The sequence below is a fragment of the Danio rerio genome, chromosome 20 (assembly GCF_052040795.2).
Source record: "Danio rerio strain M-AB ecotype USA chromosome 20, GRCz13ab, whole genome shotgun sequence".
NCBI lineage: Eukaryota > Metazoa > Chordata > Actinopteri > Cypriniformes > Danionidae > Danio > Danio rerio.
In genome coordinates this window covers 27,447,670-27,475,180 of record NC_141040.1, presented here as the reverse complement: position 1 = coordinate 27,475,180, position 27,511 = coordinate 27,447,670, and the positions used below count along the sequence as shown (strand labels likewise).

Genomic DNA, 27,511 nt, shown 5'->3' with positions numbered 1-27,511 from the left:
ATGCTGTAAAAAAAAAATGACAAAAAGTCATGACCACACGTTACTTTAACTTATTTTGATAAGTTACTAATCATGTGTCAATTACATTTTTTTTAAGTTATGCAAAGTTTAACTTTTGATTTTTAGTAAGTTTGATTGATGTATTTGAGATGACTAGAATAGTTCATACGATTTAACTAAAAAAATGAAGGCAGCAATTTTTACAGTATACATACCATCAAATTGGACATTCAAGCATTACAAATGATGTCAGCTCTACAAAGGACATTTTTATTATTTTATTTAATTATTATTTTTATTTTTTTAGAAAAGGAAGGCAATGAATCAGTGGCATTTCAAGCTCCGATCGCCCACATAGCCACATCTTCAAGCGTATTCCCAGTTGTGTTTAAGTCTACAGCTCTTCCTTTGCTGTACACAGGGTCAGTTCTGCCACAGTTTGAGTGATTTTAGAAATGTTAATGGAGGAGCTGTGCAGATGTTTCTCTGTTCATATGCTGATAGCATGCAGCTCTGCTTAAATAATAACAGCCTTCTGTCAAAGGTTACACGAAGTAACCCAATCCATTTTCTGCCAAATTACAAGGTTTTTTACTGTAGTGGAGATGAAGCAGACCCCTCAGCAGACACAAAACGCTCTTGCGGATTTCAGCACTTACACACATTCCTGTCTAATTTAGCTACATGTCTATAAAACGCACTTACACAAATCCAGCTCCTACTGTTTTACAGGATCCCCAGAGAAGAGCTTGACCTTGCATAAAAAAATCACACACAATCGTCAAAATCATCTGTTTAGAATCAGAAAAAACGTATCTCAGCTGCTTTATAAATTAAATCTAAACTGAGTGCATTTAATACTTTTACAATTTAAAGGAAAATAATAATACATTAAAAGATGTTTGTCTGTATTTAATTCTTTAAAAGGAAAATAATAAAGTTACAATTTAAAAACGTATTATTCAAATTTGTTATCGTATTTGTGATGTTTTTTCTAGAGAATTCATTTCATAAACAACTTACATTTTTCTATTTTTTCTGCATTTTATCTGAATCTTACAGACACAACAGGAAGCTGAACAGTTTCTGTCTCTCTTCCACGTCATAGCATAAAACCCAGAGCAGATGAGGTTCACACTGCATTACACACTACAATTTGTCGTACCATTAAAAGTACAATTGCGGCATGAGGTCAGACGTACACTCATTAGCTTTGAAGTGGTGACATTTGTGCCCCTATAAAACAGTGAAAATTACCACATAAACTTGTGTTTACAAACATGCCCTTTACAAAATAATAGCAAGATACGGGTCAGTACAGATCATGGTTAAATTAGTCCACTAGCTTCTGCCCTGACTTTTAAATGTCATGCATCAAAGAGAGAGAGAGGCAGATGTTGATTAGCCTCGAGTCAAACGTGAGATCAGTAAATTGTTTTTGCATTATAATATTAGAATATTCCTGAATATTACACTTTCTATTTATATGGTTTCACTCCAAAAACCATGTTTGTTTTGGTTTTGTCTGCAGTAAAGCCATGGTGCTGATGAAAAATGAACACTTTACAGTGGTACTTTACAGCACACTGACTTTGAAACTCCTTTAAAATGTGCAAGAAGCAACATATTATCATTTTCCATGACCCTTGGTTGGCATCTTTGTTTTGAGTGAAGTTTCTACTGCTTTTTATCACAGGAAGAAGCTTGAAGAGGACAGGAAGTTGTTGAGTTTAAGTATTTGACAATTAGAAGACTCCCTTTGTTTACAGAGCATGTGCTGCGCTGTGTGTGCAAATGTTCTACAGTGCAATATGCATTAGTGGTGTCAAAATTAATTGTTTCTTCGAGACAATGTACAAAAAGAGTGTTTTCTTAGAGCAGGTATAATTAAAGGTACAGTATCTGACTGCTTGTATTAAAGGACAGAATTGCATTACAAATTATATATAAATATATTTATACATTTTAATACATTTTTTTGTTGTGAAGTAAAATCTGAAATTGTATATGAAAGCATCATCAGTGTATCGTGATATTGAATCTAACCAAATTGATGACATGATAATAATAACCCAGACCAGTGTAAGTTCACACCCCTGCAGTACATGCACTGAGGAAATAAATAACAGGCTTGAGCAGACACGTTTATAAAGTTCTTAACATTACACTGGATTGAATTGTATTTTATTATGAAAGAGCTCAGTCTGGTCTAATGTATTCTCAAATAGCTGAACTCAAGATTAAGGCCAGAATAAGCAAATGTTGTCTTCTACTGTTTTAACAAAAGCTCTTTTTCTGACAAGGATGTACCTAAGCTGAAAGAGAATTATTCAAAAGTGTATGCACTATGCATGCAAACACATGGGAAGCACATGGGAAGCAAACACATGGGAAGAGATTGAGACATTAGAGAAAAATAGGCTGACACACACACACACACACACACACACACACACACACACACACACACACACACACACACACACACACACACACACACACACACACACACACACACACACACACACACACACACACACACACACACACACACACACACACACACACATTGCAGTGCTGCACACCTGGATCCAGCCGTAAACACACCCATCATGTCATCATCATCATTGCATCATCATGCCCCAGGACAACCCTCGAAACTGATCATTAGTTCAAACTGAATCAGTGCTGAAATATGATTGATTCTGGTGATTGATTCCATGTCTGGAGATCATGATAAATGATTCATGGTCTGTCTGACTATGCAGTAATTTAACAAACTGACTGTCTGAAAACTGGAGTAATAGATAGAGGATTGCACATCTGAGACATTGACTAAAATAACTTCTATTAACTGACTGAAATAATCTCTATAAAGAAAAAAAACTAAATGCATTAACCTCTAAGCTACCTCAAATGAGAGACATTTATCCAACTAAATGTGTATTATAGTAATACAATCTTCAATGCATTAACAGATAGCTGGTTAATCTCTTCAAATACTCTGTGCCAGTGAGCTTTAAACTCCCCACCAACTTCTAATGAGAAAGCAAAACAACAAAAATGTATTTAAGGACTAATGTGTTTGATGCTTATGAACAGCTAGACTATTCAAAAGTTTGGATTTGTAAAAGGAAATGAACGATTCATAACAACTTTAATATGCATACTATTGATTAACACAAAGTAATAACATTTATAATAATACAGAATATTTTATTAATATTATATATTTATATCTTTTTATCTACTAAAAGAATCAATTAAACATGGAGTGTAAAAGTTTGAAACATTGAAAATACTTGTACATTTTTATTTAATGCCATGTCAAGAACAACGGCTAATTTCATTTAAAAATATTTCATTATTAAATATACAATTAAAAACCACAAACAATTTAATACATAAATTAGATAAGATTTTTAACGTTAACATGCGATACAAATTCTAACATTTTTCCTGTTGACACTTTGCTGAATATCTCCTTGAGTTCATCAAGCCTTTTGCAGTCATTAAAAGCAGGATAGCCTAATAGAATGGGTTTCACACACTGTAAAACCCAAAAACTTAAGGTAACTCAAGAACTTATTTGAGAAAAAAAAAAAAACTTATTTGAGGAAACCGATTGCAACAAACCATATAAATTCAAAAACTAATTCTGATGAGTACTGTAAACTTACTTCATTTGAGCAAACGAAGCAATCTGAGCAAAGTAAAACTCAATAAATGGAGAACTCAAACCAACGGAGTACTGTAAAACCCAATAAGTTATGGCAACTCAAACCGTTTAAGGAAACCTACAAACCATTTGAGTAAAAAAAAACTAATCTATCACTTCAACACCGAGTTCAAAGCACTTTTTTTCTAAATGAGCAGAATTAACAGTCAATTTTGAGTTAACTACACTCATTTCATTTAATAAAGTTGACTGTTGGGTTTTACAGTGCAGTAAATTCAATTTTATCATTGTACATACAACAGCTGCATATTTTAATTAAACAATTCAAAACACTTTAGAGATTTGAGACTCATGAAAGTTATATGCATCAAAGTTTGACAGTAATAATTTTCCCATTTTATTTCTTAAGAATGATTTCCCGATGAATACGATACCCAAATGAGTCCACATTTAACTCTCTATAAATGCACTTTTAAACACATTAACCTCTGAATGAGAACCACACCCAAACCCTCGACTTTCTTTTATAGTTCCACTTCATCACAATCCAAAAACACCCTATTTACCATCACGCTAACTATTCAAAGATCTTCCTTTAGTTCAGCCCTACCATACTCCAGAGCTTCGACTTCTTCAATTGCAACAAGTCTCATGTGTCAGGGAGCATCTCAGCCAGTTTCAGCATCAGAATGGTGTGTCTCTCATTTCTCAGAGACGCTCATATACGCACACACAGTCTACTAAAAAAGCGCGCAGACTTAAAGTAGAAGACGGCATCTGATCCTTCCATTATATCTGAACATAATAGCAGTGCTGTCACTCAAACAACCAAACCGGACACACATGCTCTCGCCACTAATGTGCACAAAATCATTTGGATTCTTGCCATGCACAAAACCTCCAGAAGTCTCATAGTTATTTTGGCCCGCGACTTTTCTAGAGGTCAACAGAGTACATAAGGAGGACTGCATATGCGCTCACACACACACACACACACACACACACACACACACACACACACAAAAGAGGCCTGGAAATGCAAGTTTTTCAAGCCCTTTCTCAGATTACACTGGTATTGGAAGAGTGTATTCCAGCTTTAGGAGCAGTTTGACCCAGATCTGATCTCACAATGCGGCTCCCACCCAAACCAAGCAGCTCTACACACTCCGCACTCCCTACCAGACTCCTAGAGGAAATGTCCAACTTTCCATAAAGACATCAGGCCAAAATAAAATAAAAAAGCCTCCTTCTCTTCTTCGGCTCCCACACTCTCACTTTCATGCTTTCTCTTTCCTCCCTCTCTAATTTCACCTTCTTGCATCCTGTGAGTCTGAGATTTTCTCTCTCTCACTCTCTCATTTGGTCAGTCTGCTCTCCATCCTTTCTCCTCCATCTCTTCTGTCCACAGACTGTTTGTTCACTGACCTGGAAATTGCAAATCTGCAAAGTGCTTTTGCAAACTGGCAAACTCTAATCTGATTGAATAGCTTTGTGCACATGGGTTTTATTTTGTCACGGCACAGTGCACACCTGAAAACAAAATCTGTACTGGTATTTTACAATTAGATGCATTGAACAGTTTTGAGCTAATAAACAGTGCTAAGAATATTAGCTTGACAAAATTATTTTGTGTCATTTTTCTTGTTTGTCATGTATTTTTAAAAATGTGTTCACACTGAAATGTGTATGAAACAAACCTTAAAAACCAGGTTCAAATGTATTAAAGTTTTTAGAATGCTGGTGTCATGGAAAAAAATCTGCTTTTTATTTTAAGTTAAATGTTCTTCAAGGATCATTTTGAGAGATAAAGATAATTTTTGTTTTTTTAAATACAGCGGGGAAAATGTGAAAAACAATAGGGATGCTCCGATCAGGATTTTTGCAGCCGATAGAAAGTACTTATTGTTGTCATGGTGATCGGCTGATACCGAGTACAGATTCTCAGGCATTGTAATGCCTAAAGCACATTTTCCCTCGAAGCATAATACTTAAGTGGAGATCTCTCCTTAACCAAAAGTATAAATTAAGGATACTGCATATAATTCCTTAAACACATATAACCATTATAAGAATTATTATATGCATGTTATGAGTAATTATAGGACCAACAATGCAAATTGTAAATATTGCAAATGATCGAAGAAAAATGTAACCCGTCTCAATCAAGAAAAAGTTTAAAGCACATATTTGATGCTTAAAAGGTTAAAATGCACACCTCTAAAACTTCTTTACTAAACGTATATAGGCCTATAAACTACTGTTTATTGCAATAAGTATATTAAGAAGTTATATTATAAAATTTTTGCTAAAAACATAATTTATACTTTTTTTTAATGCATCTAATATTTTTAGCCAGGTTTTGAAATTGCAATATTGTCAAAAACACAGAACTTTCAGATCTTATACGTAAAAAGGCCTAAATGCGAGGTCCAATTATTTGCTTCACTCCAACTAACACAAACACTTGTGATCAGTTCATGAGATCGGCCAGGTCATCCAGTATCGATCGAGTCATTAAATGTAATTATCGACCGATACCGATCTCCGGCCGATCGATCGGAGCATCCCTAGAAAACACACAAAAAAACTACTAAAATGTAAAATAAATGTCTGTTTTATTATATTGAAAAATGTCATTTTTCTTGTTATGTTGAAGTTTCCATGTCAATAATAGTCAATATGTCTAAAGACTGGGTTCTTCATAAATATTTCTTATTACTTTATGTTGAAAAGAGTGGTGCTGTTTTCTGCTTAATTTTTGCAGGATTATAAAATCAATATAAAGTATAAAATAACTATATTAATTTGAAGAAAACCTTTGTAAAAACAAAATCACCTACTAAATATTAAATAGTCTTTACTGTCACAATTGTAATGCATTCTGATTAAATTCAAGTAGAGTTCTTAATAAAAAAAACTTACTGACCCTAAACATTTGAACAATAGTTAATGTATAGAGTACATGCATACTGTATCACATACTCGACATACATAAGATCTGTGCTTTTTACTCCTGAATAGTCAGAAATGGGTTTTTGTCTTCATTTAAATGTTCCAAAAAATCTGAATTCAAATAAGAAAAAGGCATGAATGAAACCTTTAGTCATGACACTTACAGGAAAACTTACAGCAACCCACTTTTCTCTCGTTCTTTTCCACTCCATTTATCTATAGTCGAAATGTCTTGACCCGCGCAGTCCATTATTCTCGTTCACATTCACCATCTCTCTCAATCCCCTCCCCCATCTGTTTCTCTCTAATTGCATGCACAGCACATAAAACAGAACCAGACTGTTTTCTTTTCACATAGAATGTCTTATTGCATCCTTTTTTGCTTGCTCTCCCTCTCTTTCTCTCTCTCTCTCTTTCTCTCTCAAAAAGTGTGTATATGTCTGGATTGTAGGAATGCGAGCTGAAGGCATTCCTCTCCGGATTGGCTGAAAAGCCATCACCCATCACCATCAAATGGGATTACCAGCAGGGAAAGTGAGAGAGTGAGAGCGAGAAGGGACTACAAGCAAGAGAAATAAGTCAAAAACCAGTTTAACTAAGCGGCAAAGAAAGTTATACTGCAAAACAGTCTCTGCTTGCAATAAAAAAGGTTTGTACAAAAGCCTTTATAAAACCAAAAGTCCACTAAGCAGACACGCAATGAATTGTGCTTCTGCTGTTGAGTAAAGTGCCAACCCACACACACATTAAAGAGATAAACATTCAACAGCGCAAAAGACTAAGCCACTAACATAACATATTTTCCAGATACTTTGGATATTTAGTTTTAAGTTTAAACAACCTACTTTTATGGACAAAGCTCTGAGCAAAACTCTGCTGATTGACAGGACTTCCACAGAGCAGAGCATTTTTGGTATAGGTCTTTAACATCATTCTATTCATTACAGTTGCTTTATATTTTTTCTTTTGTCTTCAGGTAGGCTATCCTTATTTTTATGCTCTACTTTTGTGTATGAATAACACACAATTATAAAAAGTAGTAGTTCTCCCACCACTTTTATTTCTTTTCTGTAGTTGTGAACTAATTTTCCTTATTCCTTCCAATTTTGTTATATGGAAATCAATTCATCCTAAATACAAAAAATAAAATCTGCATAATATAAAGATAAAACTCAAAATAAAGATCAAACTGCTACACAAAAACTTAATAATTAACTCTCAAGCGTTTAACTGTTTACATTTCATGTTTTCTCACACAACGGACTTGCATGAATGAACAAATGAGTTACTCATTTAAAAAATGACCAACCTTCATCATTGAAAGTTACTCTGAGGATAAAAAAAAAGTTTGTACCTTGTTCTCCAACTCGTTAATGTTATTCCCGTTGCTCGTAGGTAATTCCTCACAGGTGTAGGTGTGTGTGTGTGTGTGTTTGAGGACTGCGGGTTCAGTCAGCTGCTCTTGTCTTTATATTGAAGCGCAGACATGCGCTGAGTGACGCGGCGTCTCACTGAAGCTCCGCTCTCTGACTCACTACAGCAGTCTGCCCTCTTGCTCGACATAATAAAAGTCCCGCAACTTCTCTTCATTATAAAAGTCCTTGTGCTAAACTTTGTTTAAACATAATGTTCATTTGTTTATTTTATTTTCGGCTTATTACCTTTATAAAATCTGGGATCGCCACAGCAGTATGAACCGCCAACTTTATCCAGCATATGTTTTACGCAGCGGATGCCCTTCCAGTCATCAATAGGAAACAACCATACACAAGCTACCCACTGCGCCACCGTGCTGCCCTTAACGTAATATATATACAGTAATATTATTTAATACAGCTTAATATATGATGTCAACTATTGTTTAAAGCCCCTAATTTATTTTTTGATTATTGAAACCCACGCGAAGGCAGGGAGAACATGCAAACTCTACACAGAAACACCAACTGAGCTGAGGTTCAAACCAGCGACCCAGCAACCTTCTTGCTGTGAGGCGACAGCACTACCTACAGTACTGCGCCACTGCCTCACCCTGTGTCAACTCAATTTAAACGTATTGTTCATTCATTTATTTTATTTTCGGCTTAGTCCCTTTTTTAATCTCGGGTCGCCACAGCAGAATGAACTGCCAACTTCTCCAACACGTTTTGATTGCAGCGGATGCCCTTCCAGCCGCAACCCATCCCATGCACACTCATTTACACTCATACACTACGGACAATTTTAACTTACCCAATTCACTAAAGCCCCAAAATTGTACAATAAAAAGTATACTATTTAGTTTCTATTAACTAATTGATCTTTTTTATTTTCGGATTATAGTATTTATTTATGTAATGTTTTAATTTTGTATCATTTGTGTTTATTAGTTTGTTGTAATCTAGTTTAATTCATTATTTTTGTCAAATTTGAATACCTTAATTACTGGAATTATAAACATTTTTGTACAAATTATTTTGGGAAATAATTGTTAGGTAATTTAAATGCCTTTAAGACTAGAGGTATGTTTCTTTAATACCAGTATGCACTCTTTTTATCTTAATACAATTAATAAAACCTATTTATTATATTATTAAATTATTTTTATTTATTTACTCTTTAATGTGTTGCCACCAAACATTACACGGGTGTCTCAGGCTATAATTTGTAAACCCTTGGCCTAAATGGTGTCATAATTACTTGTTCACCAATGATCCTCATACTTCTTTCAGTTGTAATGAGAGATGTTAATCAAAAATGGCAAAGAAACAGTATAATATTTGGAAAACAAATAAAATAGAAATTTTTGTGAATGTGACAAATAATAAAATAAATAAAAATGAGTCTACCTTTCTACCATTTTTAGTACAATAACTGCAAATCAAACCTTTTTAATTAATCTACGGATATTTTATTTCATGCAGTGAAAAGGGTAAATATTTTAACCTCTACTAACTTACATGATATCTTTTTAAATAATTATTTCTATATTTTCTACTGCCACTGTATGGAGTGGCAATGAATAAAACTGATCAGTAAACATTTATAACAAGAACAGCCATAAAAGACTTAACAGAAAACTTAAAGCAATTCTTTGGCACAGACAGCACATTATAATAAAAGAAATCCAAAATGTTTAACACAAAACATCTAGAGGGAAATTTAAGCCACTTACATCACTCCTAATCCATGCGCATTCTTGCCTTGAGTTCCTCCTCTGCTCTTTAAACCTTAGATAACATCTCGCTCTTGAAAAAACGATATGAGTTTGTTTTAGAAACATCCTCTAAAGCATGTAAACTGAAGGCGCCCCCAATCGGGAGACTAACATTAAATATTGTGTAATTTCACATTGTATTATTTCTTATATTAAACAAAGTAAGCATATAAGAACAAAAACACTGCCTAAACCTTGTAATTACTGTCTTTCCTAAACTTGAATCATCCACGAGGATTATTTTACCTGTCTCTTTGTTTGAAATTCAAAGATTGTTTTAATCTGAGATTGTTTACTCAGATAAATGTGTATATCTAGCATTGTAGACAAGGATTAGTGACGATTTCTACATCTGCAATGGATAAAATGTTCTGGAACATTTTCCAGGCTCTTTTTATTCCTCCAGTTCATTTTCTCTTCTTGACAATTGTTTTTCTGCTGTGTGTGTGACTTGTTTTAGACTAATAGGAGTATGGGTGCAGTTATCATTTCTCTACTGGTGTGTAATGTGTCTATTTTCAGAGATGTTCTGTGTTCATCTGTGTTGTGTGATTGTCTCAGGGGTGCAGATGAGTCCATGAGTCGCCCCTACGGCTGGCTGAGAGAAAAACTTCATTCAGTGCTCATGTTAATCCTCACAGTGACTCATAACAGCCAGTAAAGAGCCAGGCGATATCTGCTGGTGTCAATCACTACAATAGTTGCCGAGCAATTTAAAAAACCCTGACAAATATATGTGACATAAATTCCATGGAAAACCGATAAATTATTTTCAGAAGTATTGCTTTTGTGTGACAAATGTCAAAACCTGTCTCATTCCCATGTTGTGTGTCCCAATTACAGAGTTTCTGGAACAAAACATCTCAGTTTATTTTTCAGATACGTTAAAACATTCCAATTGAACCAGATCCTATATTAATATATATAAATATATATATATATATATATATATATATATATATATATATATATATATATATATATATATATATACATATATATATATATATATATATATATATATAGAGAGAGAGAGAGAGAGAGAGAGAGAGAGAGATATTATATAGGTTAAAATATATAAAATATATAAAAAATATATAAAATATAAAATATATATATATAGGTTTGACAGAACAAAGTCAAAAATGTTTGGAATGACATGAGGGTGGATTTCCCGTTCTTTATTTTTTATTTATTTAATTTTTAATCATCTAATAAAATTACAAGTTATTCAAAATAATCCAAAGTAAGCCTGTACACAAACAATGCAATTCCCAGTGTGCCAGAGATTCCAAGAATGTGTCATAAATCATTCATATGTGTAGAAACACAAACAATCTACATGTCTTGTTTGGCAAATATCTCAAAGACCTTTAAGCCCATGAACAGACCATCAGTTAAGACTGTAACTTTCTATTGTGTCAAAACACAAATCACTGCTCTCTTTACAACAACACCACCCTCTTCTCAAACAGTCAATGATAATTCTTACAAAACTAACAAAAATCCACTTACTCACTCTCATTGCAAAACTGCTGGCTTTTGTCTATGGAATACTGATACTTTGAAAAATTGTTTCTGTTTTTGTCCACACATTGACTATTAGGATGTCTAATATTCTTTTGGTCCTAACTTTTATTCTTCAGACAGAAACAGCTTTGTTTTTTTTTTGTTTTTTTAATATCTTCTTTGGTTAAGTGCAATTTAATTTATCAATGCACTGTCTCTTTAAATTCCGTATTACATCATATAACTATGAATATGATTTTTTTAAATCTAAGAATATGAACTCCCACTCTGCATTTCCAAACCATCATTTAAGCAACCAGTTTCTTCTAAACCACTTTCGCTTCTCTTTTTCTTTCTTACTCTCCAGTCTTCCAGTAACAGTTTTTTATTATTATTGAGATGGCCTGTTCTGGACTTTCTCTTCCATATTTGGAAAGCTGCTTTATTCCCACTGGGCCACTATAACACTGTTAGCCAATACATCGCTGAGCCTGCGATCCTCCAGCCAATCCCACATTTTCCTGTCTCCATATAAGGATTGCACATAGGGCAATAGTGTTCGCCTCCACTTTGTGCTGCTCAAACATGCTAAAGTAAACTGCCTGTATTGATTTTCTAGGTCTTCTGTAAAAAAAACTTGCTAGCAGGGGTTATTAAAATGTTAAATTAGATCCAGCAATCCGTACTAGATAATTAAATCTACTTTTATTTAACAAGTTTACATTAAAAGTAGTTTTCCTTTTAAATTAAAACTATATCATTATTTACTTACTGATTATTTGTTCCAAGTTTCTTTCTTCTGTTGAACACAAAGGAAGATATTATGAATAATGTTGGAAACCGAAGGCTTTGACTTGCTTCTAGTATGGATGTCAGTGGCAACCAATTTCAAACATTGTCAAAAAAACATAATTCTTAAAGTTTTAAAACCATTTGAAGATGAGAATATGATAAGCATATTTACATTTTTGGGAGATCTATATCAACTATCTGGGGATAACCTTCAATGTTGATTAAAGGCCACAAAAAAGACATATATAATATCACTAAATGTTTTGGTTTTAAACAAATGCTATAAAATTTCTATTTAGCAAAGAATCCTGTAAATATCTTCTTCAAGAGTTCACACTTAATGCTTGACGATGTTAGCAGGTTTGGCATGCTGTCCTGGGAGAGAACCCTGAGCTCAAAGATAGATGAGCCCATGGCTACCGCCTGGTCAATGAGCATAAAGAGGGATACACGATCAGGAAGTTTGAAATCTCCCCCCAATTCGTTTGACCTATGGCTTGATTAATAAGATGGCTCTATAGGAATAGACCAACAATCACTTCAGTGCATATGCATTAAGTGCTTGTGGCTGTTACTACTATAACTGCATCAGAACAGCAGAGTCACTCGTTGTCTTCAAAAAGCGACTGAAAAGTCAACAATTTAGTCTCCACTTACCTTACTAATATGCAATTCCTTCTCTGACTCCTCCACTAACTACAAAAATAAATAAATAAATAAATAAATAAAAATTTACCAAGGTTTTGTTTCTTACACTGTCCTTACACACCTGAAACTTGCCTACAGCACTTATTGTTGCTCTTATAGTTGTGTAAATTGCTTCCTTTCCTCATTTGTAAGTCGCTTTGGATAAAAGCGTTTGCTAAATAACTAAATATAAATGTAAATGTAAATTAACTTGTATCACATGTCTTTAGACTACAGGAGGAAACCAGAGCACCCAGGGAAAACCCACACAAACACAGGGAGAACATGTAAACTTCACACAGAATATCCAGACCGGCTCATCTAGGACTTCTTGCTGTGAGGCAGCATTGCTAGCCACTGAGCCGCCGTGTCGCTCAATCCTAGATTGGGGGAGATAGGGAATAAAGTTAGGCTTGATATTTATGTTAATTTGGAATAATCCGATTGGCTAGCTAATGATTAGCAATATAGGGACCAGCTGCGGTCAGTCATATCACATGTAATATAATATAATATAATATAATATAATATAATATAATATAATATAATATAATATAATATAATATAATATAATATAATATAATATAATATAATACAATATAATATAATATAATAATATATAATATAACATAATATAATATAATATAATATAATATAATATAACATAACATAATATAATATAATATAATATAATATAATATAATATAATATAATATAATATAATATAATATAATATAATATAATATAACATAACATAACATAACATAATATAATATAATATAATATAATATAATATAATATAATATAATATAATATAATACAATATAATATAATATAACCATAAATTTTTAAATAAAAACTGAATTAACAGAAAAGGTTGTGTACCTAGTGTTTCTAATTAAAAAATGAGCTAATTTTGCCCATTAACAATTACCTACAGTATTTGTATGAGCCCTAATAGTATTGTGTATAAATAAACACAGCATAAAATTCACAGCTCGCAGTGGAAACTCTGGGTTCATTTCTAAAAATAAGGCTAAGTCTAACAATAAATCCCTATTGGTGCTATTTACCTACAGAGGTGCAACATTGATTGGAAAATGTTTGGGGAGCTGTGTCACTCAACAAAATCATCTGCAATCAAGCATTTTGTGCAGCATTTAAACAGATTTTTCCTGTAGAAAACATCTCTATATGCTTATTTTCTTTTGGATGTGCTTCTAAACCACACGCAACGCCTGTGCAAGAAACTGATTGTTAATACACCATTTGGGTCTTTACAAGCAACACCTCGTAAACAAACCAGCCTTGAGAAACAGTGCTGAGTCACACGCCAGCAATGCAACCGGCTGACCAGTGCGCTGTGGATTTAACCATAATGCTGGGCATAAGAACATGCTTTTAACACAATACCGTGACCTCAGTGTAATAGCTTTGTCTGTAATCATTACCATTATATTTGAACTGAAAAACTGACCAAAGAACCTGACTGAAAGAGTGAGGTGAAATACAGAGCAGCTGCCATTGAAGGGGCGTTTACACAACACTGATTTCAACTAAAATTGGAAAAACTTTTGTGCATTTTGGCTGTTCATTTACACAAAGACAACATTTTGGGGCCTGAAAATGCAAACTTTTGAAAGCAAAGGGCAAAACGTTCCAGTGCAAACTAAAACACACACACACACACACACACACACACACACACAAACAATGCCGGACTTCAGGACCATGTGACATCGCCATCTAACAGAATGGTTAATGGGTTTTTTTTCATGGATACAAGTAAATGGGAATTATTTTGACAATGCTGTCAACTGTGCATAAAATTTGTACATTTTTGTAAATTGTTGTCATGCAAACATGTCATGATGCTAAATCTGAACTTTCCTAAATTTGCATTGCCGCTGATCCAGAGAGGGAAGTTGTCAGGATTAATTATGAAACAACTTGAACCTGTAGCACACAGTGTTTAAAAAGGCAATACCAGCAATATTAAACATTTATAATTAGGATAGAAGCAGAATAAATCACCTTTAGAAAGTAACTTTAAATAAAGATTGTGTAATTTCGGTGCAATAACCTATCGTTGACATATGGTGCGGAAATGCTTCAGGACGTCCCAGGTTCGGATTCCAGCTCTGGGACATTTCCCGACCCTGCCCTCCTCTCTCTCCCACTACGCTTCCTGCCTGGGTACTGTCCTATCTAATAAAGGCACAAAGGCCAAAAATAAATCTTAAAAAAAGATTGTATAATTTACATAGTTATGCCAGTAGGTGCCAACAAGTAATTGTTGGTATTTTATTGGCAAATTATCCCAACCCTTACTAATAATTTCAGTGCTAAAAAGTTCGGAGGAGAGTTAGATGGATGCAAACAAGCATTTAGTTATAGCATTAGCAAGATAAAAATATGAATGAACTTTAGAAGGTATGTTGAAAAAAACATCACAACATCATTAAAATACAATAAAATGCATATCATTTAACACTAAATCCCTGATTTCGCCTTAGAACGCAATGTCGACATAATGTCTTGTAAACTAAATATCATGAAACATTATCTCAGGAAAGCCATTCAGTAATCAAAACTTGCTACCTAGAATATGGGACACGTATGTCTGACAAGCCATCCCATATGTCAATCTGAGAAATCTGGTCACTGTACCTCAGTCGAAATTACATTACATAAAACTATGGCGTACTCACTCTATGCTATCCGAACAGTGCCCAGGCCCGTTTCCTGGGTGGTTTGAGAAGTGTGAGTGCGCTGAATCGGGCTCAGGCACGGTTCACTTGGCCGGCCTTGGCCCGGTTGGAAGAGATAGGCCTGAGCGCGGTTCACTTGGGCTTGTGTGTGAGTGCAACACTTGTGTGTGAGTGCAAAACGCCCCAAAGCCCAAAATTGAAAGCAAGACATGACTTTTAAGGGACCGTTTAATATGGATTATATAATCATTCTTACTGTTCAGTGATCGCAAACTGCCGTAGTTTATTAAAGACGCAAAGCCCTCACTGCACGACAGCTGCGAACCTTCAGCAACCTTCTTCCTGCATCACAAGGGCTTTATGATTGTTTATAAGCGTCAACAGTGGCTGATCTGTTCGGTTAAATATCTGACTGCGTGTCACCGCATCGCTAAGGACTAAAGCGATATAACTAGAGAAAAGGTACCACCCCAGTGACAGCTTGCGTACCGTTATTTCTGAGAGTGTAGCAAACAACATATGCTCGTAAAGCATGTTTTCACGCTAATATGCTGGTCTTGCTGGTCTCAATGCTGGTCCTGACCCACAAGACCAGCATTCAAACCAACAAGGCTCACATTAATATCAGCAAGACCAGGATTGAGACCAGAAAGACCAACACTAAGACCAGAAAAACCAACACTGTGACCAGCAAGACCAGCATTAACACCAATAAGACCAGTATTGATGCCAGCAAGACCAACGCTGAGACCAACAAGACCAGCATTAAGACCAACAAGACCAGTATTGAGACCAGCAAGACCAAAACTGAGACAAGCAGGACCAACATTAAGACCAGCATTGAGACCAGAAAGACCAACATTAAAACCAGCAAGTCCAACAGTAAGACCAGCATTGAGACCAGAAATACCGGCACTGAGACCACCAAGACCAGCACTGAGACCAGAAAGACCAACCAAGACCAGCATTAAGAGAAACAAGACCAGTATTGAGACCAGCAAGACCAACACTGAGACCAGCAAGACCAGCATTGTTGATCAGCAAGACCATCATTGAGACCAGAATGACCAGAGTTGAGATCAGCAAGACCAGCATTAAGACGAGAAAGACCAACCAAGACCAGCATTGATACCAGCGAGACCAGCTTTAAGACCAGAAAGACCAACCAAGACCAGCATTAAGACCAGCAAGAACAGAATTGAGACCAGAAAAACCAGCATTGAGACCAGCAAGACCAGCATTGAGACCAGAAAGACAACACTTAGATCAGCACAATAAGCTTTGAGACCAGCAAGACCAGCATTGAGACCAGAAAGACCAACCAAGACCTGCACTGAGACCAGCAAGACAATATTGAGACCAGCAAGACCAGCACTGAGACCAGAAAGACAAACCAAGACCAGTATTGAGACCAGCAAGACCAGCATTGAGATCAGCAAGACCAGCATTGCATGCAAATATACCATAAACAGATGCTGTTTTTGTCAGCAGGGTATTGCAAAAGTGAATTATAGCCTAACTCGCACAAGCTAGTATAATAAACATAAATAAGATGTGTCACATAATTAAACATCCCTCATTGTTATTAAATGTCTCAGTTATCACACTACCATGCACAAATCATGTTCGAAAAGTTCAGTTTTGCTGGACAAAAATTCAAAAGTCTCATTGTGAACCGAATGTCTTCAGTCCAATGGTGAATAATGTAGACGTAGCTGGAGATGAATAGGAAATAGCTATTAAAGCTCCTTCGTTGAAACTAAATTGATCAGAATACTGTATAACTGACACGCCACCACAATAACCACATCAGCACTGTAAACTCTGTATCTGAAAACCTCATGAGTTCGACAGAAAGCCGGTGTGGTTGTGGTCAAGCGCAAAAGAGCCTGAAATGTGAAAAGCGTATAGTTTGGGATCAGCCCTCAGTTTGCTCCAGTTGTCTCTAGTGTCCATGACTACAAACCCCGCTGCGGCTCATGGAGGTTTGTGGCAGGCGCTGCGGTATGGCAGCAATGCAGTCGGCATGAAGATAGCAACAAATGGCACTTCAGCCAGGATTAAAGACTTCCTTTCTCATCTGTTATCCTCTCTGTCTCGCCCTTTATCTTCGTCTCTCCTTTTGCCACCATAGCCATCCACTAAGCCAGAATAAACACAAATCCAGCATGTTTTGATGAGTTATCGCTTAAATATAAACACATAATGAATAAGGAGCTAAATTATTGCATCGTTTACTTCAAAGAGACTTCCTAGGAGACTTTTTTGGTCTGTCTGTTTGTCTATCTCATAGACGGCTGATGAGTCAGGGTGTGGATTCCTGGCTCCTCTGGTCATGACCCAGCTTTTATCCATGAGCCAGTGATACATTTCTTTATCATGGTTTCTGCTTTCGGGTCTTTTTGTGACAGGAAGTGGAGTATTACTGTCTGTCTCTCTTTGGTGTGACTCGGACAGGATACAACACCTTTTACTTCCTGAAAGAATGTGAAATGGCTAACTGTTTCACTCTCTCTGTACATTTTTTACACGTCAATAAAACAACTGACTAAGAAAACAAACTCTTTCAAATAAATGTATGTGTTGCTGTTTGATTTTAACCCTTATGCTGTTGGGGTGTTTTAGAGTCTTATTTGGTTTATTTGGGTTTCAGCTAGCAGAATGATTTTTGGTGACAACTATTATTTTGACACCTATTTTGAGAAAATGCTTTGAATTAAAAATAAACTCAACAATACACTCTGGGCAAATTTACTAGCCTTTTGGTGTGTTAGGGATGAAAATATCCACTTAATTGAACTGCATCAGATATTTTGTTTTCATATTTAAATCTGTTAATCAACCTCAGTCCTGATTAAAACTACTAAACTGCTTAGACAATAACAGGATTTTAAGTCTTTAATTGCCAAATTCATAAATGATGTCACTGAGTTGGTGAAAAACAAACACAAAATTACCTATTTTCAATATAAAAGTAACTGTGGACTAGATTTTTTTTTACCTTTTATCGAAGTCTTGGACATGTGAAACGACATTGCCTTTGATGCATTGTTTTTGATTGATTTTCATTTTTTATTCCTAATTTACTGTTGTTGGCTATTTTGCCCCATTGAATTCTATTATAACCACATTTTTTTATTACAAAACCATGACACCAATCATGCAGTTTTGATTGTTGGTGGTTTTCCGTTTTTACTTTTTTATTTATTTGTATTTTTTTTGTGCAAAAAAGGCTTAGTTTCTGGATTTTATAAGGAGTATAACAGCAAATTAAAGTGTGTGTATGTGTCTGATTGTGAGAGTGATCTTTACGCACTTATCTTATTGTCTAAGAAAATCAAAATATGCATACCAGCTTTCAGAACTACACGGAGTAAACAAAAATAAAGACTGTATATTTATGCAAAAATCAAATTATATCAAATGTGGTTATAATGGAAGTCAATGGGACAAAAACAGCCACCTACTGTAAATTAGGGAGAAAAAATGAAAATCTAACAATGCATTAAAGCCAATGTTGTGCCTAATCATTCACATGTTCAAGATTGACATAAAAGGTAAAAAAAAAATCCAGGCCACAATTCATTTCATGTCATTTTCTTACCAGATCAATGACATCATTTGTAAACTTGGCAATTAAAGAGTTAAAATCCTTAAATTTTTTTAAACAATTTAGTAGTTTTGATCAGGACAGAGGTTGATTAACAGATTTATGAAAAAAAGTGGAAAAAAAATTATCTCATGCCTTTTTTACAGCAGTTTAATTCTGTTTAATGTTTTCATGCCTAACATAACAAAAGGGTCGTAAATTTGAACAGTGCACAAGGGTTAAAATTAATAAGAGTGGCATGGCATTTGAACATTTCAAAATGATAGGTGGGAAGGTATCCATTTACTTCAAATGTATAAATTTTACACCTTTATTTTACCCAATTTTTAAGCCCAGCAGTAGAGTAATGTGCATCTGAATGCAGTTTCATTGAAAAAAATACTAGAAAATAAAAAATTAAGAAATAAATGATGAAAACTTAAATGTTAATCTTTTAATTTGTAATTTATCATTGTCATATGAACCTTAAGAAAACACAATATTTAATTAGTTGTATGCACATTATGACTTTTAATACGTAAACATTTTCAGGATATACCTTGATTCATGACGCGGTGGTGTAGTAGGTAGTGCTGTCGCCTCACAGCAAGAGGGTCACTGGTTCAAGCCTCGGCTGGATCAGTTCGTGTTTCTGTGTGGAGTTTGCATGTTCTCATGCGATACAGGGGAATTGGTTAGGCTAAATTGTCCATAGTGTATGAGTGTGAATGAGTGTGCATGGATGTTTCATAGAGATGGGTTGCAGCTGGAAGGGCATCCGCTGTGTAAAACACATGCTGGATAAACTGGTGGTTCACTCCTCTGTGGCAACCCCAGATTAATAAAGGGACTAAGCAAATGAAAAGAAAATGAATGAATTAATTTTTTTTAAATTATTATTATTATTTGTAACAAAAATCTATAATCTCTTGAAGTGTCTTACTAACTGAACCCACACTATGTATAATAACTATATAACTTTTCCCCCTTTGGTCATGTCTTATCGTGCCTAGTGGTATGTAGTCTCTACAGACTGATTTCAAAACTCTTTAAGAGCTTTAGTACCTCTAAAAAATCTTCAGATACTGTAATTGGTGGTATCACATAACCACTACCATGCCGATGCCAAAAAATAATCCAAAACCAAACAGACAGTTCATTTACAAAAACACATCTTGTGTTCTCATGAAAGAAGAATTAACGTCAATTTGATCCACTGAAAAAAAGAGGCTTCAAACACAAGAAGGTTTTCAGAAGGCTCTCAACCTCTCACAAACACATTATAATCCAGCTTGAATTTAAAAGGGCTTTGTGAAAAGTCTCACAATGTTAGCGCACACATTCATCAACCTGCACGGCTGATACCAGACACCGCCTGCTGCATATCTTTAATTCATCATACGCACACAAATACATACACAAAAATGAACATAACCGACAGCATGTAGACCCTAGAGCATAACTCAAAGAGTCTTCTCACTTTCTGTCTCTGCGATTCTTTACAAGCTCCAGGTGTTATCATTTCAGTGTGGTATGGACTTTACACACTGTGAAGCATGTTCCCATAAAACCCCTGTGATTTCAGACCACCAAGCTCGTAAATCAGTGGCACACACAACCATCTCTCTTCTTACACAGATGCTGCTCTGAATATAAAACCTCGGCTGTAACAGGGATTTACTTGTTCAGATAAATGTCACATATTGTGTAAAATGCCTTCATTATAAGCTTAAAGTGCCCTATTATGTTATTTTAAGATGCTTCTCATATTGTTTTGCAGTTCTTCATGTGATCTGAGGGTCTCAAAAAACCATATTGGTTTTCTTGTAACAAACACTGCAGCATCAACTCTTTTCTCAGAGTTTGAAACAGTTCATTTAAAGATTTATAAACCCTCTCTAAACCCTCTGCTCTGCTCTGATTGATCAGATGGCACCGTTTGCAGTTATTGGTCTATAAGAACTTGTTTGAAAACTCAAAAGCCCATCATTATTTCTGAATTTGAGTTTTTGAGGTTTCCTTAACAGTTAAAAACACAGTGACACGAACAGTAACAATACACTGTAAAAAATATCTGTAAGTTTTTTGTTGACCTAAATAGTGTAATTGATGTATTCGAACATCATTGAATGTCTTTGGATTGATAATATTTACGTTACTGATTTTTATCAAACATAAAGTGAAGAAATAATTTTGTTAAAAGTGGTTTGATATTACTTTGATGTTTGATAATACACATGATCTAACAAAGGAACGAATTTGTATTGATCTGAATTCTCTGAGATTGTCAATCTCTTTATTTGATCGAGTTAATCATATTTAATGTTACACAATCGTCAATTTAAAATAGGCAGTTTCTTGTTATGATTTTACATAAATAGGAACACAAACTGACTATCAGGCCTTTCATAAGGGACGTGGTTTGCTTTAGTTTACTCTTCATCTGACTGAGAGTGTTACTTGTGGAAAATAAAGGGATTTGTTTGAACAATCTAAAAAATATTAATAATAATAAATAAATAAATATCTGTAAATTAACAGTTTACGTATTTTGTGTTTTCCATTTATTTGCAGTACTGAATTGCATTATGGGAGCTTGATCCCTGCTCTGTCGACTTTTTATGTTGAAATTTCAACTCTTCAGTTTAACAAAGTGACTTTTATTGACATTTCAATAGTTTGAAATAATATAATGTTTAAGAAATAATATGTCAAGAAATAAGTGTAAAATAATAGAAAATGTATTGGCAGCTTATTACAGGGTTTTCATACTGTAATATACAACACCAACCCAGAGAAAATATCACTGTAAACCATTAAAAATGTTAATAAAAGTTGCATTTTCCAACTTTTTAAGGTTTAAAGTTGTCAAAAGACTTAACAAGCTTTTATAATGTGATTCAAAAGCATAATGGAAATAAAAAAATAGACACATGAATCACAAAAATACAGAAACCTGCCATTTTTTACAGTGTAGTGCTATTTTTATCATATCAGTTCAAGCCTCATTCTGAAAGTGCATGCAAAGTGGATTTGTTTTACAGCTCAGAAAACAGATCAGTGTGTTCTTCATGTATCAACAACACAATCCAAACTCTTCCAGGCCTCAGATACAACAACAGTCTTTGATCTTGGGCAGTCAATAAAGAACAAAACCTGAGTGGCATTTTTTTACAATTCTTTGGGCAGACATTAAGTCTTACTTTTGGAAAATCTAAAACATCTTTTTGGGGGACTAAAAATAACTTTTTTTAGCATTAAGAAAATAGGATAACTCTATCTTAACACTAGTATTAGGGCTGGACGACATTGGAAAAATCTTCAAATATTTTTTGTGATAAATATTGCGATATGAACATAGTTTCAGAAGATGATTTAACAGTTTTTCTGGGGAGTCTAACAGTATTCAGGTTCAGAAATTGAATAATCACAAAGCAAGAAAATGATTTTCTTACTTGATCCTAGTCTAAATATCAAAAAAGTTCTTAGTTTTTTGCTTGTTTCAAGGAAATTATCTGCCTGTGAAATAATATTGTTTTCACTCTGAAATGTAGACATTTGGACTTGAAACAAGACAAAAATTTTAAGCAAGACGTGAAATTTCTGCCATGAAACTCGCACAGGCTGCTAGGTCACCTAATCTGCTCCAGCGTCATTAACTACATGGCTCAGGAGATTGATTGTAGCCACCTCGACAGCCAATGAGCTTGCTCCTCATCAGTTTAAATGCTCCACGATGCTTTACGCTGTTAAGCTGCTGTGCTTTTTCGGAGACCCCCCTCCACCCCAGCTCCACCTGTGTTAGATCTGCTATGAGGGTCACATATATTATGTAAGCAGCAGCTGCGAGTTATATTCTCAGGCGGCATATCTGTGAATATACTGGCAGTAGCAATTCTTGCTATATTGTACTTGCTTTGCCATCATTATCAAAGCAGCAGCAGCGTAGCAGATCTATACCACCAAGACCAATACATCAACATTGAAATATAAGTATTCATTCCCATGCTGGATCCCGAGAGGGGTCATGACAGAAATGTATTTTCTTTTTTTGCATAAATCATATAAATTTTGAATACAGTAAGTACAGTTATTAAATATAATTAAGTACAGTGATTAAAAGCAACTTTAATTCAGTCGGGACAGAGATGAGAACATTGCGATTTCGATGCTGAAACAATATATTGTGCAGCCCCAACTACAATTACACAAAAACCCTACTTTTTTAATATGAGCTAAAATAACACAATTCTTGAGATTTGTTTAGGACAACTTAATCCACTTAAGGTTGTTACATTAACTTAATCAATTTGTGTTGGGACAACCTGAAGGAATAGGGGAATTGTGTGGATCCCTTTTTAAATTTTGTAATTTAATAATGATGTTCAAATAAAATCCATATACATTTTCCTAAATGTGTGTATATTTCATTGCAAGATATATTTTTTTCTTATTACAAAACAAAACCTCAGCATTTCTATACCCTGAATGGCCATAACATTCAAATTGACTGGATGCATTTCAGCCTCCACTACTTTTTACTGTGTCTTTGAATATGTCTCTGTTTAACTTTCTACTAACAAAAACAAAACTTTCAGAGCCCAAAACATAACTGTACTTTAGAAATTTCTATCAAACTTTCATGAACAACGATGTTGTGACACATACAACGTCAAAATTGACGTTGTACCCCAATATACCCCAACATCAGGATTTTGTTTGGAAATGAAAATTGCGTTGACGTCAGAACCCAACGTCAGACTGATGTCAATGTCTAATATCCAACCTAAACTCAACCAAATATCAACATCTAATCATGTTACACCTTGAAGTTGTGTGGACGTTACCACTAAGATGTTGAATTTTGGTCACTTTCCAACACAACCTAATATCAACCCAATATCAGACATTCAAAACCTAATTTTAAAGCTTCATCTTAATAGAAGCTTTAATTCTAAAAATGACATGACAAAAATTCTATTTGATACTGTTTAGTAATGGTCAGATTGTTCACTATGGCTGTTCTAGGTTAAAAATTCTGCTAGTTCAAACATCCACAAACCACTATCCAAACAATAACCAAAAAAGTATTACAGTGATTTTTCTATGCAATATTTGCCTCAGAACTGACCCACAAAGCCTTTCCTTTGGATCAACGGCACGTAGGCGCCCCTTCAAACACCCTGTTCATTCACACCCTCCTATTTTCATTTCTATCTCTCTGTTCTTTCCTGTGCTGAAGGACATTGGGCTCTGTCTACAACACAAGGGCCCTGCTGCTGTCACTAAAGTCTGCCAAAACACACGGCGCAGTTTCCTGTATGGCGTGTATCGCAGCAGGTTGTATAGCGTCAGAGGCATGGAGAGTGATTGTGGGATCAAATGTGAAGAGATTTAAGCATGTTAATCAAACTGCACAGAGCGAGGGTGTTAAACGTTGAAGGATGTTCACTCAACACTTGGTTAGAAACAATGAACAAGCACATGTAATGACCCACCAAAAATAAATATGTTCAATGGATTTGAATGAATGTCAGTTTTATGGTAGGCTTGCACTTAGTTTGGCAAGGAATTAAAACTTAGCTTGGCAGAGTCTTAAAGCTAGGGCGAAATTCACATTTCCAGATAAAAACACAGCAAGCACTTTTTGTATTTAAAAGATGTCTAATAGATGTCTAATAGATGTCTAAGCATAGTCGTCATGGCTAAAACAAAGCTAAATTTGGGCTATTAGTGAAAATGTCTAAGGATAGGCCAAAACTAGACTAGTCATCAAATGAACAGAAATGAATGACAACACATATAAAGTCTGTCTATATGACGACTAGTCTAGTTTTGGGCTATTCTTAGATGTCTATTAGATTTTCACTGACAGCCCAGGTTTAGCCTTGTTTTAGCCAAGCTGTCTACGTTTAGATGTCTATCATAAGTCTATTAAACATAAAATTGTTTGCTGGGAATCCAATTAAACAAACAGTGCCCAAAAAAATTTCATTTCTGTCATAAGTCATTCAAACTTTGTTGTTATAAATTTTTATCACTTAATTTCTTCTGTGGAACAATTTTTTCCTTCTCCATACTACAGTTCACAGTTCCAATGTGGACTGGAGCTTTCAATAGTAAGTAAAAATTTGTAAGTAAACTTGAAAACCACAACAGTCTGATTTGTAAATTAATCTTTTTCATAAGTTCTGTGAACTGGATCTACAGGATTTCTGAAAAAAAACACATCATTTGTTTACAATTTTGGTCTGCTCATACCAAAAACGTCATGTACGACTTGAGAGGACTTCTTTAATGATGCAATAATTTTACGATAGATTTTCATCATTTTGGAAATCTCATAAATTTTCATGATGGAAAAGTGTGACTTGAATGCATTTCAAAATGTACCTATGGTTTTGCTTGGAAGAAATTAAGTGAGTTTGAAATTATTAGAAGTGATGGAAAATGACAAACTCTTCAATCTTAGCCAAGCAGTTCAAAATCTACAACAGTATAAAAATGATTGTAATCTATAAGTTATCTATCGGTTTTATCTATAGGTTATCATTATCTTTTTAATTGCTGCTTATTACTATTTTTCAGAGTTGTGTCAATATATTATTCAATACAAGATGTGGGCCAAAGAAAAATATTTTCAAGGAGTGCACCTTAAAGAGTTTCCTTGAAATATACGGTTAATAACTGTAAATTGACATTCCCAGAATTCCCTGCATAGCACTCCTAAATTCCTATAGTTTTTTAAATAAATAAATGTTTAGATTTTTGTCCATCAAAAGACTAGTGTATATTATTATAATTGAATGAAATACGGTAGTTTACTGTAACAATTAGAAATTATTTTATGGTTTCTACCGTATTTGTAACTGGCAACCACAGCTGCAAGTTATTTACAGTTATTCAGATTCTTTTACAGTTTAGATGTATGAAGAGAGAAAATACAGTGATCATCATAACTGAGTACACCCTATTTTAAAAATGAATACTTTTTTCCATTTCTCAGTGAATATAGACAATGCGTTTTGATGCATTTAAACAAAACAAAATTAAAATAATATTTTAGTCACCAAACATATTTAGAAATGGAAAGATAATACATTCAAATTCAAAAAGCAAAATATTCACACAAAAAAACTTTTCAACTACAATTTAATTTTTTTTTGCTTCTCTTGATTTTTCTTTTCTTTTTTTTAATTTGTGTTTAATATTTTTCTATTACATATACATTTGGCTGTACTTGTTTTTGGACCATTATCAAAAGTTATTTTATTAGATATGCTCCAGATTTAGCTTTACTGACTAATCTAATGTATAATCACTCTTTTCATCCTGATGATCCCTCAGTTCCAGCTCGTATCTCAGCCTGCCTGTTGGATATTTCACACTGGATGAAAGATCATCATCTTCAGCTGAACCTCGCAAAAACGGAAATGCTTGTAGTTTCTGCCAACCCGACTCTACACCATAACTTTTCAATCCAGATGGATGGGGCAACCATTACTGCATCCAAAATGGTGAAAAGCCTTGGAGTAACGATTGATGACCAACTAAACTTCTCTGACCACATTTCTAGAACTGCTCGATCGTGCAGATTTGCACTCTATAACATCAGAAAGATCCGCCCCTTTCTTATCTGAACATGCAGCTCAACTCCTTGTTCAAGCTCTTGTTCTCTCCAAGCTGGATTACTGCAACTCTCTACTAGCTGGGCTTCCAGCTAACTCTATCAAGCCTCTTCAACTGCTCCAGAATGCAGCAGCACGAGTTGTCTTCAATGAACCTAAACGAGCACATGTCACTCCGCTGCTAGTCCGTTTGCACTGGCTGCCAGTTGCTGCTCGCATCAAATTCAAAACTCTGATGTTTGCCTACAAAGTGACTTCTGGCCTAGCACCTTCTTATCTGCACTCACTTCTGCAGATCTATGTGCCCTCCAGAAACTTGCGTTCTGTGAATGAACGTCGCCTCGTGGTTCCATCCCAAAGAGGGAAAAAATCACTTTCGCGAACGCTCACGCTCAATCTGCCCAGTTGGTGGAATGAACTCCCTAACTGCATCAGAACAGCAGAGTCACTCGCTATTTTCAAGAAACGACTAAAAACTCAACTATTTAGTCTCCACTTCACTTCCTAATCTGCAATTGCCTATTTGAATATCACACTAACTGTACAAAAAAAAAAAAAAAAAAAAAAAACTACTAACACTTCCCTTCTTAGACTTTACAGACCTGAAACTTGCCTTTAGTACTTATTCATTGTTGCTCTTAGTTGTGTAAATTGCTTCCTTGTCCTCATTTGTAAGTCGCTTTGGATAAAAGCGTCTGCTAAATGACTAAATGTAAATGTAATGTAATATGCACAAATATACGATTGTATAGCTTCCTATTAAAAATGTGA

General features: G+C 34.8%; 1 protein-coding gene across 17 annotated transcripts in view; it reads right to left on the bottom strand.

Annotated features, from left to right (window-relative positions):
• Positions 1–27,511, bottom strand: part of palld (palladin, cytoskeletal associated protein) — a 149,573-nt gene that overhangs the window by 33,559 nt on the left and 88,503 nt on the right. The window lies entirely within an intron of this gene.